This window comes from Euprymna scolopes, chromosome 19 (genome assembly GCF_053919585.1).
Source record: "Euprymna scolopes isolate OS-2025 chromosome 19, ASM5391958v1, whole genome shotgun sequence".
Taxonomy (NCBI): Eukaryota; Metazoa; Mollusca; class Cephalopoda; order Sepiida; family Sepiolidae; genus Euprymna; species Euprymna scolopes.
Window position 1 is genome coordinate 117,165,061 of NC_136500.1, and position 13,312 is coordinate 117,178,372.

The 13,312-nt window shown below is 35.7% G+C and overlaps 1 protein-coding gene across 2 annotated transcripts in view; it reads left to right on the plus strand.

Moving 5' to 3' along the window:
* Positions 1–13,312, plus strand: part of LOC145239898 (alpha-tectorin-like) — a 425,326-nt gene that overhangs the window by 8,604 nt on the left and 403,410 nt on the right. For both annotated transcript variants that reach the window (XM_080103517.1, XM_080103518.1), the window contains exon 2: positions 11,997–12,129. The gene's annotated coding sequence lies outside the window, so the exon portion shown is untranslated. The remainder of the gene's footprint in view (positions 1–11,996; positions 12,130–13,312) is intronic.

Consider the following 13,312-nt stretch of genomic DNA (forward strand, 5'->3'; position numbering starts at 1 on the left):
CACTCAGATTATTGGGCTTTACGTATACTTTTCTGTCAGCATATTTCTTTATTGTTTTCTTGGCTTGAGTGTCACGTACCCTAATGCTATGGTCTCCAGCTATAGGTGCAACTAGGTGTGGCAGGCGGTTTTTTATGGTCCGGCCAAATAGAATTGAGGCTGGGGAAACACCGGTGGTGCAGTGCGGTGTCGTTCGGTAATCTAACAGGAATTTGAATAGCTCCTGCTTCCAGCTTTGGCCTTTGATTAAGGCGGCTTTGATGGATTTTTTTACAGTGCGCATGAAGCGTTCTGTTTCAGCATTGGCCTGGGGCCATAGAGGTGTTATCTTCCTGTGTCTGAAACCGGTGACGGAGGCGTAGGTTTTGAAATCATGGCTGTTGAATGGTGGGCCATTGTCTGTTTTGAGGGATACTGGTACCCCGAATTCGGCAAATATCTTGTCTAAACGGGGTATGACCGAGTTTGTTGAGATAGTCCAGGATATCGACAACAACGTAGCGTGAGTACTCGTCTGTGACAACAAGAAGATATTTCCCATTCTGGAGATGTCCAAAGTCAGCACTAACCTCTGTCCATGGGGCTGCTGGTAGTGGGGACATTTTCTGCGGCTCCCTTGCCGTTTTGTGAGTGCTGATCTGACAGGTGTGACAGTTCCTGATGTTTTCTTCTACTAAAAGCTGCATGTTTTTAAACCAGACTTTTTCCCGGAGGAGGGCCGTGGATTTCACAACGCCTTGATGGCCAGCATGGGCTATTTTGGCAGCTCTGTTTTGTAGGGTCTCAGGTAGCACTATCCGGCACCCTTTCAGAATGATACTGTCCTCATGTGCTAGTGATAGTTCATCACGGTTGGCATGTAGGGTGAGAAACGTGGCTTTGTTTATGCGGTCATTGGCACCTTGCCATTTGTTGGTGAGGATGGCTTGAATGACTGCAGTGAGCGTCTTGTCTTTCGCAGTTTCCATTGCAACTTCATCAATTGTCATTGCTTTGGGGGTCGACGTTGAGAGAATATAGTTTATATACTCCTCCGCTATGTTCTGCTCCCTGTTGCTTGGTGGTAGATGTACTGGATGGCGGCTGAGATAGTCGGCTGGGTTGTCATGACCTGGTCGGTATGTGACAGTCATATTGTATGGCTGTGTTCTCAAAACCCAGCGTTCAATGCGCGCAGATAGTTGGGAGCGGGTGTTATTAAAGATCTATGTTAAGGGCTTATGATCTGTGTGAACCGTGAATGGGGCCCCAAAGATATATATGTGAAAGTGTTCACATGCCCACATGATGGCGAGGGCCTCCCGCTCTGTTTGAGAGTATCTTTGTTCAACTGTGGATAGTGCTCGGCTTGCAAATTGTACTACCCGCCCGTCTTGTGATAGTACAGCAGATATGCCTACAACACTGGCATCGGTATATATCTCAGTATGTTTGTTAGGGTCAAAGTAGGCAAGTGAGCATGCTTTACTCAAAGCCTCCTTGAGGTTTTTTAAACATTCAGTGTGGTGCTCAGTCCAGGACCACTGAGTGTTTTTTTTTGTTAGCTGACGCAGTTCATGAGTCAGGGTTGCGTAGTCTGGAATGAATTGTGCACCGCAAAAGTTGGTCATCCCCAACAAACTTCTGACTTGTGATGCGTTTTGGGGGTCTAGTAATTCGAGGATTGTTTTTATTTTACGGTTACTTGGGCTGATGCCTTCATTACCGAATGTGTGTCCGAGGAATTCCAATGACCTCTTGTTGTATTCACATCTGCTGCTATTCAGTGTTAGGCCTTTTTCGCGTAGTCGTTGAAATACTTTTTGGAGATTTCCGTCGTGGTCTTGCTGGTCCAATCCAAAGCAAAGAATGTCATCACTGATGTTGATGGCTCCCTCAATCCCTGCGCCTGACTAATCTCTTCCTGAAATATTTCGCTGGCGGAGTTGACACCGAAAAATAGTCTTTTGTATCTATATAGGCCCAGGTGTGTTGCGAACGTGGTAATGTATCGGGATTCTTCAGCTAGTTCCAACTGGTTGTAGCCCTGATTGAGGTCTAACTTGCTAAAGACACTGGCTCCCGATAGAATGGCCTTCAGCTCATCAAGTGTGGGGGTAGGGTGACGTTCCCTTTTGATAGCTTTGTTTGCCGCTCTCATATCAATGCAAACTCTGATTTTACTTTGGTCTTTCTTAGGTACCACTACAATAGGGGATACCCACGGGGTTGGTCCTTCCGCTTTTTCAATCACCCCCAGTTTCTCGTCTTTCTGTATTAGCTCTTCTATGTCCTTCCTTACATGAAAGGGGACTCTGCGGTATCTCTGAGCGATGGGTGGTATATTTTCATCTATGTGCAGATGGACTTTTTTCTCTTTAAGTTTACCTAAGCCATTGAATAGGTCTGCATAGTCCTCCAAAAGCTTAAGAGTTGTCTGCGGGATTTGTGTGTCAGAGTTGCTGATGTGGTTAACTGGGAGCTTTTTTGCTGCTAAAAGTTTAAGCTTTTCACATGTTTCCCAGCCAATGATAGGTTTTTCTGGGCTTTTTATTACATGTATGTTAGCTTGACAGGAGATGCCCCCAAACTCTAGGAGGGTCCTAAATTGGCCTAGAACTGGAGTAGTTTGCTTGACCCCAAATCCAGATATCACAGTTTTTGTCGGTCGGAGACATGGTGTCGGTTTTAAACACTTGAAATCTGCTTCAGACAAAATGTTGATAGTGGCTCCTGAATTGGCTAACACATTGAACATTTGGTGGCTATTGCCAAAAGATATATCAAAACAGGGAAGGTTTTTCATCTTACCTGTATGAAACACATATTCTGTGTCACTGCCGCTGGTTGAGTCCTGCTGGTTGTCCTCGATGCAGTTCACCGGTCGGCGGCTGGTTTGGACTTGTTCTACGTTGTCTGTCCTCGTCGTTCATTTTTCTAAAACAGACAGAGGCGAAGTGCCCCCATCTCCGGCAATAAGTGCATTGGCTCTGGAATGCTGGGCAAGACGTTGGTCCTCGTTCATGTGGATATTTTCCGTTGCAATTCCTGCACTGAATTTGCCGGGAACGGTCACGTGTCTGTCGCTGTCCGTACGTGACTTTGTTTACTACTGCAGTAGTAGTTTGTATTGTCGTGTCCTCTAAGCGCATTTGTTGTAGGTGCGCTGTTATTGTTTCCGTCGTCCTGGCATAATTTATCAAGTCGTGTAGTGACATGTTAGAATTTATTAAACCCTTTTGCCGGACTTTTTCTGATGAACAGCCTGTTATCAGTTGAGACTTTATCTCAGCGTTTGCGTCTGCAAAGTGACATGTAGCTGCTGCTTCTTTCAATTTCCGGTAGAAGTCCTCTACATTCGGCGTGGTTTGTTTGATGTTACGGAATACAAATCGGTTGTATTCCGTGTTATTTTGGGGGTTGAAATGAGCCTGTACAGCCAAGACGAGTTTGTCGAAGTGGGTTTCGTTTTCTCCTGGTGTGGTCTGTTCGGCTGGTAATTCATCAATGAGGTCGTTCATCGCCTCACCAACAAACGTTAGCAAAATTGCTTTTTGTCTTTTATCGCTCTCTATGTCGTGGGCGATAAAATAGTTCCTCAATCTGCTAATGTATTTCGTCCATCTTGCTGCTTTGGCTTCTGACTCGCAGTCGAATTCCGGGTAGTGAGGTAGGGCAGCCATGTTTGTTTTGCAACACGTGTGACTGTTTGTTGTTGTTTTTTTTTTCGTGTTCTCTTATGTCTATTTTTGTAAATTAATCTCATCCTCGTCGCCAATGTGATAATCCTTATGGTAAGTAACCGATACTTGCTAGATATCGGTTATTACCATAGTGAGGTTGTAGGATGGACGGAGATTGAAGAGAGAGAGAAAACGAACGAGGAATATCGTGCTCGGTGGATATCAGACTGACCACTACCCCGGATGTCGCCAGGGGCCGTAACTCCTGTGACACTTGCGGTGGCCTCACTTTATTTGGTAAAGACATTACAACTCTCATTCTCTCTCTCTCTACAACGATAGACTTTCCCTCTCACCAGCTAACAGCGAGAGATACACGCCAAACGGGTTTACTTTCTCACTCTCATTCTCTCTCTCTCTACAACAATAGACTTTCCTTCTCACCAGAACAGCGAGAGATGCACGCCAAACTGGATTGACTTTCTCTCTTTCTCTTTACAACAATAGACTTTCCCTCTCACCAGTTAACAGCGAGAGACGCACGCTTAACTGGATGTCTTTCTCACTCTCTCTCTCTACAACAATAGACTTTCCTTCTCACCAGTTAACAGCGAGAGACACATGCAAAACTAAACATGTGCTGTACCCTTTTCTTTCATTTGTTTCTTCATGAAATAAATCCTAGTTCGTTTAATTCAATTTAACGCGTTGTTTGTTTCTTTCTCAATTCAATTCATTTTTCCGTATTTTGTATGACTGGTGGATACATATAATATATCCACCAGTCCACTCCACTACAGGTCTTGCTGGGCCACAAATGTTTTGGAATGGTTTACCATTTTATGTGTGTAATGTTGGCCGAGATTATGGTAAGCTTTCCAAGAGTCACTGTAAATAATGGAACCTGGCAAAACAAATTTTGTAACTTACGAGACTAAAGTTTCCTCATTTCTTCGTTCGTCTGGTCCTGTCAGAGCGAGCATGAAACTACGTTTCAAAACTCTCTCTATCCCTCCAAAAAGCCAAATTTGACGTAGTTTTCTTCCTTTTATATTTTCTGTGAACAATCAACGTTTCGCCAATTTCCACCTCGATGCCTTTGTCGCCTATTGTGTTTTGGTGCTGCACCCAATGTTTGCACACCTCACTATAGAACGACCACCAGTCAATCACGGAACAGCTAGAAATTTGTAAATTCTCCATCACTGTGTTGTGATCTTACAGGTGGCTAAGAAAATGGTTAATAAATAATATTATCTCCCAGCATTCCATCCTGGTTTGCTCCAGGAATGTTCCTTTCGCATCACTAATACTGAAGGAGCAGTATTTTCCTTTTTTTTTTTCTTTTCGGCTCCACAGAGTAAGTTCTGCATTTTTATAAAAGCACATTTCTTTACAATTGGGGCAGGTGATACTTGTAGGTAAGACCCTATGCAGTCGCAGAAACACATATTTTGGCAACTGTCACAATCCGTGCGACTCATGTTTCTGGAAAATAGATGAAATTAATTGAAAAAAAAAAAAATAAATAAATGTAATTAAGAAAGTGCAAAAATTAATGTAATGAAGAAAGTTAAAGATATCGAGAAGCGGGAAAATATCCACAGAGGTGGGGGTGGTGTTTGAAGCCGAAAAATAGCCGAAAAATGTATTGGGGACCATATTTTGGCCCTTCTGGTTCCGTTTAGCTCTTTTTTGGCGTTTTTTTTTTTTTTTTTTCTAAATTGGAAAATCGAAAACAAGATGGCCGCAATGGAAACAATAGTGATTACGTTAGATGCTAAATGTCTTCAGACATGGATAACTACTTGTTTGCACAAAAAATGAATGCAATATTCGTTCTCAACGTACCCGAAAACCTATATAAGTCCACAAATTAAAAGTGAATCCCGAGGGGTCGGTAAACTAAAAAAATACCGAGTAGGGTTTTTTTTTTTTACAGCGGGAAAACACGTTTTTATGAGAGTGCGTTGAAGGCAGGCATCTTGGACTTTTTGTAAATTTTTGTTTGAATTTTAGGAACGTCATGGGGAGATAACTCCAGTTAAAGCGGCAAAAGCTTTGACACTCCCTCCCCATCTTTAATACTAGCTTTTCTTCCTAAAAATCAAACCTTTTGTTCGGTATCATAGCAAATTGTTTTTTCGTTGTGAAAAAAAAAAACCTACTTGATGAAATTAAGTGAATTTTTTTTTTTTTTTTTCGGAGAACTTCATTCCATAACGGATATGTACAATATAAACTTTTTTTGATATTTTCATTTTTGGTACTCATGCAGAGAGTGATCCGTGCTGAAATAATAACGTTATTATTTAAAAAGCCATTCTTAACATGGGGAGGGGAGGGTGCTTTGTACCTATTCTGTACTTTAACCGACAATTGAATAAAAAACATATCATAAAACTTTAATTAAACGTGGAAATACGATTTAAAAAATAGTGCGGATCACTCTTTGCATTAGCACCTCATTTTTTAATTTCTTGATTAAACTGTACAAGTACCCATTTTTTTCTGTACTTTCATCTAACAATTTACGCTTTTCATAAACATATTTTTTACGTAGGTACTCCTTGGCGACCAGCAGAATTATTTAATGGTCGCTCCCTTACCTCCCTCCCCCTTAGTCATGCGCACGTATTACAATTGAATAAACTTGTTTATTTATTTACTTATGTTGCCTTTCGCACTTTTACAAACATTTATTTACGTTGGCTTTAACTCTTTTCATGAATAAAAAAAGTAACTAAACCATTTATTGATAATTTGTCACTTTTACAAATATTTATTTATATATTTACGTTGGCTTAACTCTTTTCATGAATATTGAAAAAAAATTTTTACTCGTTATGAATATTAAAAGAAAAAAGTTACTAAACGTTTATTAATAATTTCTCACTTTTACAAACATTTGTAATTCATTTATTTACCTACGTTGACTTAACTCTTTTCATGAATATTAAAAAAAAGTAACTAAACCATTTATTGATAATTTCTCATTTTTACAAACGTTTTTAATTTACATGAGCGGATAATGTTTTGGTAAATATTAGGTCCACCTCCACAATTTTCTTTTTAAATGACGACTTTTATTGATAAAATCTACTTCTCTGCAACGTCACTGAACCCCTCCCTTTTTTTTAATAGTATTTGAGGGTGGGTATGCTGACAACAAATATCAGTTAAATTTTGCAAATACCCCCTCCCCCAAATTGTGTTTATTCCGAAAGCTGTTCTTAACATGGGGAGGTTGGGGGTGTTTATAAGGTGGACCTAATCTTAAAAAAAATATACCAATTTTTTAAAATGAATATTATTTATCATTGATATGTGTTTTTGGTTTTGTGTGTTGAATGAAACTTTTTTTTTGCATTACAGCAATAATGAAACAATTTAAATCTTCATTTAAGTGTTACGAAATTATCAATAAATCGTTTAGTTACTAAGCCAATGTCAGTAAATAAAAAATGTTACGTGTGCACGCGTAGGTGTATCAGAAGCGGCCATTAAAAATGATAAGAACTTTGATAATTCAACTTACTATCTGAAAAATATAATTCAAAACCTATTTTTTTTTTCAACTAAAGGAGCAAAGACCAAATTAAAAAAAAAACGCAATATGTGTTTTTTTTAAATCGGTTTTCTTTAAAAAAAAGATTTAAAGAAAATCAACGTATTTTAACTTGCTTCGATAAAATATATATAAATGCCATAAAATCACTTACCTATGAAAAATACTATTTAATGGGTAGTTCCATTCTTCATTGTTAAGAATTTATCCACATTTATATTTTAAATTCCATATATTTTTTAAATAAAAGAATTTTTTTTAAACAACTATTTGAGAATACTGCCATTACGTAGACATTATTATGGTGTTTAACCAAACGTCGAACCGGTGATTAATTTTGTTTTGAACTACAGATGAACAGAAGGACGTAAAAACCACACGGTTGTGTTAGCCGTCTAGCCTTGTGCTTGAAAAAATTTGTGGCACCATAGTTAAAAACTAGTCACATTTTACTTATAAGTTTTTGCCTTAAAAAAACAAAAACAGTTGAAGAATTTTTTTTTTTCCTCAAAGAAATACATGAGTTTTTGATTAAATATATTTTATTTCCACTTTATGGAGTGAATGTTTTTTAATATCTAAAAAGAAAAACATTGAATGAAATAGAAATAATTTTCATAATAAAACGAAACTTTCTGTGCAATCTAAGAAGATTATAAGGTTTCATTAAAAAAATCAATGTGTTTAAAAAAAAAACGTTTTAAACTTTGGACTTTACAGGTAAATTTGCAAATAACTGTATTTTTTGTTTTGTTTTAAATTAGTTTATTGTATTTATTGATCTTTTATCTTCAATTTGTGATATATAAATTTGAGGTTAGAAAATTAATTATTTTCATTTTAATAGACATTTCAAAATGGGGGGGGGTTAAAAAAAACCCTTGTATAGAATATTCGGTTTATTGGAAAGAGCATAAAATTTCACATTGACCTTGAAAATATCGTAAAAATTGAACCAATAGAAAAATTTTGATAATTTTTAAGTGAAAAAAAAATTAACTCGTAAAATTCAATTGATTTCCTTACGTAAACGAAATGGCTACATGATGGCGCGCAGGCACTTTGTAAACACTTTCTTTTAAGAAAGAAGAAATATTTCTATTATTTTTTAAACGACTTCAATAGTTTATTTTGGAAGTATATTCCATAAAGAAAATAAACAACCCCCTTTAAAAGAGAAATTACGAGTTTTTTTTAATATTTTATTCGTAGTTTTTTGTTAGGAGTGTCGAAAATTCCCCCAAAATGTTTTATTAAAAAAAAAAACAAAAAAAAAAAACAACCTGGTTTAAAAAAAAAAAAAAAAAGGTTTTAAACTTCGGACTTTACGGGTAAATTTCTAAAAAGCACTACTTTTTTTGCTTTAAATTTGAATATATTATTGATCTTTTATCTTCAATTTGTGATATATAATACTTTGGTGAGTAAATTAATTATTTACTTTTTAACAGACATTTCAAAATGGAAGGCGTGAATTAATTCGACCTCCTGTTTTTCCAAGCTTATAACTACTCGAAAACTGTAATTCAAACCATAATTTTTTTCGAATTAAAGGAGCAAGGACCAAGATTTCATTAAAAAAAAAACAAAAAAAACAAACAACGTGGTTAAAAAAAAAAGGCTTTAAACTTCGGACTTTACAGGTAAATTTCTAAAAAAAACACTACTTTTTTTGTTTTAAATTTGAATATATTATTTAGTGATCTTTTATCTTCAATTTGTGATATATAAAACTTTGGTGAGTAAATTATTTACTTTTTAATAGACATTTGAAAATGTGTGGGGGCGTGAATTAAAAAAAAAACGTTTGTCTAAAATATTATATTCGGTTTATTGGAACGAGCATAAAATTTCACATTGACCCTGAAAATATCGTAAAAATAGAATCAATAGAAAAATTTTGATAGATTTTTAAAGTTTAAAAATTGAAAAATACTGAGCTCGTAAAATTCAATTAATTTCATTACTGTTTTTTATAAAAAAAAAAAAATATTTCTATTACTTTTAAAACAACTTTAATAGTTTATTTTGGAAGTATAATCCATAAAGAAAATAAACAACCCACATTTAAAAGAGAAATTACGAGTTTTTTATATTTTATTCGCAGTTTCGTGTTAGGAGTATCAAAAATTCCTACAAAAATTCTGATACACTAGTGCACTTATTGATCCGTGCTGAAATAATGTTATTATATAAAAAGCCATTCTAAACATGGGGAGGGTGTTTTGTACCTATTCTGTACTTTAACCTTACAATTGAATAAAAAAAAACATAAAACTTTAATTAAACTTGGAAATACGATTAAAAAAATAGTGTGAATCAGTAAGTGCATTTGCAAAAACAACAAAAGTGAAAGTGTGTATGTGTGTGTGTGCGCGCGCGCGTGTATGTGTGTGTCTGTCTGTCTGTCTGTGTACATTTTCCTACCAAAGAACTCTGTCAATTTTCAGTCTACAGACTCAAAATTTGAAATACGGGGTATTGAGATTTGGGAAAATCTTTTTAATCTGTTCTCAGTTAGAAATTTTGCTGTTAAGGTGTCAAAGTTCAACGATTTGACCATTGGAAACTCTACCAAACTCCTCTGCCAATTTTGGGTCTAAACACTTGAAATTTTAGATATAGGTTCCTTGGACATGGATCTAACTTTTTAATTTTATTTGAAGCCAAAACAATAACTGCTAAGGGGTCATAATTGAGGTCAGAATTTAAAAAAAAATTGACTTCTGCGGTCTTTAAAAAATTACTCAGATAATTTTTGGTTTAAACATTTGAAATTTGAAAAAAAAAAAAAAAGTGATCACCCACTTCTTGGCCACTTAGCGTTCAACGAGACATGTCATCCTAGCATTATTTCAAGTTTGGGGATCGAGGTGGGGGGGAGGGCAGGAGGGCGGTGGGGAATTAATTTTTTTTTTTTATTTATGAGACCATTGTGTACTTTCACCTAATTTCTCTTTTCACATTATTTATAAAGACTGTTTAAGTAGGTCTTCATTTTTTTTTTTAGGGGGGTTAAACAACGTTGTTTTTTTTTTTAAGGGGTGAGAATTAAATTGGAAACATAGACCAACACACAACCTACCTTTAAAAGCTTCTCCAGGGATTTTTGGGTGTACTGAAAACGAATACCGCATTTAAAATTAGGGCTGGCAACTAGTTTTCACTGTATTACAAACTTTTATCCGCATGTTTCATATATAAATGTAACGTGGCGGCCATATTTGTTTTTAGGCTCATAGAAACGTGTGTGGAGGATACGATAGAATGAAATTACAAGAGAATGTGGAGTTAATCTTTTTTTATTATTATTACTAGCGGGGGGGGGGTACCCGGCGTTGCCCGGGTGTTTGGAGGTGTTTGTGGTTTTGGGTAAATAAAAACAAAAAAATAATAAAAAATCATTGCCCGAGTGTTTGTCTCGGGGGGAGGTGGGTAAAATAAAAAAAAAAGTTTTGGTAGGTAAGTATAAAAGATCGAACCCGAAGCCTTGAGGCGGAGTTGGAAATTGAAGTGTGAAGAAAAAAACGTGCGACGTTAACCACTGGGCCACCAAGAAATAGTAATGGAAACATGTTTGAATTTATTTAAGTATTAAGAATTGGCAGGTGCCCGTACTTAATGACTTAGTGAGGTCAACTTTCACTGTGTGGCAGTATTTTATTTACTGCAGGGTAGCTTTTTTTATTTTTTTTGTTTTACCCAAGATATTGAGGGGGGGGACCAGCTCCCCATAAAAAATGGATTGTCCAAATTGAATAGCAATTGTTTAAAATAAGGAGAAACTCCGCATGGATCAAAGCTGATTGCTTTTGGACGTTCCCAGCAATCGCACCAGGAACGATGTCTTTAGCTTCGTTTTGCTTTTATTATATGAAAAAGCCCCATCCACACGCGATGATCGAAAAATGTGAGATATTTAGCTTTTCAAACTCGGGAAAATTAAATAGACAGGCGACCCCCGTTGGTAACTCGTAGATATTATCATTTAGACGTGATATAAAAAGTTTTAAGAAGGAGTGAGCCGACTGATCACTTCTCGGAAAAAAGGCTTTCTTTGACATACACAAAAAGTGAACATACATACACACACACATTTTCGCTTTTATATATATAGATTACTATAAAAAAAGGAAAATAAATAAAAACATTGATTTTTTTTTTTTGTACGTGCAAGCACGCACATAATTGAAACAGATCACAAGCCGTTATTAGCATTATTAAAAACTAAACGCCTTGATGAACTGACCCCAAGAATACAGCGTTTTTGTATGCACCTAATGAGATTCAGCTATGCATACCGTTGGGAAAAATCTCATTACAGCAGACACACTATCTAGCGAGAAAATAATACAATTTCTATAACATTTGTGCATGCATAAATTCATTCCTAGCTTAAAGTGGTTTTAATTTTAAATCCTTCTTATCTACCTGTCAATAGCTCAAATAGTAAGGAACATGGCTGGTGCACTAAATATTTTGGTTTTCATTCTAGATGATGCCACTAGTCATTTTTTTTTTTTACAACTTTTGAAATCAGTACGATATATTAAATACAATATAATATTCGATAGAGAATTTGCTCTGTAATAATAAATACAAAATCTGTATGAATTAAAATATATTTAAGCATATTTTATGACACGGCAACACCGGCTGCCCTTCACTAGTAGAACTATAAAAGTGTATGTATTAAAAAAAACTGAAATGATTGTTCCTATTTATTTTTATTATTTTAAAGTTTTTTTTTTGTTTGTTTTTTTTAGATGCAAACAGCAGACGATTGAAAATTTGCGTCCAGATGGCTCTTGCCTCCTGAGTATTCCTGCTGACCTCCGGGAAAAGTGTCTCCATTACATGGCACTGAGAGGTTTACTGACTGACCAAAACTTGAAAAATGTGAGACAGTTTTTCTTTTTATCTTCTGCAATATGATTTTATTAGATTTGCTATCAATGTTAAGATGAAGAGGAGATGATTTTCTTTTTCTGCTTCCAAAGTTCAGGTTAAATAAAACAATGTTATTGCAAAGTGAAAACAAAAACTAGTAAATTTTTGTTTTGAAACACAATTTTATTATCAAATTAAATTTCTGGAAATTTATAGTTGGGCAAATAATGTTCCTGACTCATGTTAAAAAAAATAATTTGTTCAATTAATTGCAAATATCATCAGATTTGTTTGCTCTCTTGGATTTGATCTGCTTTTTTTCAATCTGATAAGCAAAAAATATTGGGTTAGGGTTAACAAATTTTATGGCCAGCTGATCTTTTTTGTTCAATCACTCTTCGTTTTTATGTTCTGCCCTAATGTTCTTCAAAGTTTTGAATTGGCTCTTCCATGTCTTGCAACCATTAGAAACAAAATATGCAGCTGATCAGGAGGTTAGTTCAACCCTTACTCCTCCCTTCCCCAATTAGTTTCTACTTTCATGATCATTTCCTTCCAAAGACTTCATGATTATATAGCTCTTCACAATCCCCATTAATCTGAGGCATTAGAGTCATCTACTTTATTGTATTATTTCTCTTAGTAAGGCTTTCAACGTTTTCAAGCAGTCTTGAGGATTGATTCTATTCAAATTCCATTGTTGAAGACCTTTGTTAATGGCTTGCATCCAAATTTTCTTGAGTCATCTCACTTTCCTTCAGTCTTCCACCTCTGCATTTTTTTTATCCGACCAAAACTTAATTATTAAGTTGATCAATTAAATTCAATGAGAATGTATTTCTAACTTCTTGAGTCATTTAATTCCCAGACTTGTTGAAGATGATTCGTTCACAAATCATTCTGAATTATGTCTTCAATAGAATCTCTTTTTTTTTTTTTTGTGGTCATAATATCGATATTATGACCACAAAAGTACATTCAACAATAAAAACAACGCTAGCAAATAAATACTGGGAACTCAAGGAAAGCGGACATCCGCCGGTAGTCGAATGGAAAATAATAAGACAAGTTACCACATGTAGGGACCTAGACGATCCATGTAGATTATTGCTATCCTGTACTTTAAAGAACCCTAACATCTATTAAACTGTAGAAGAGAAATAGCAAACAACTGTGTTCACAAGATAAAATT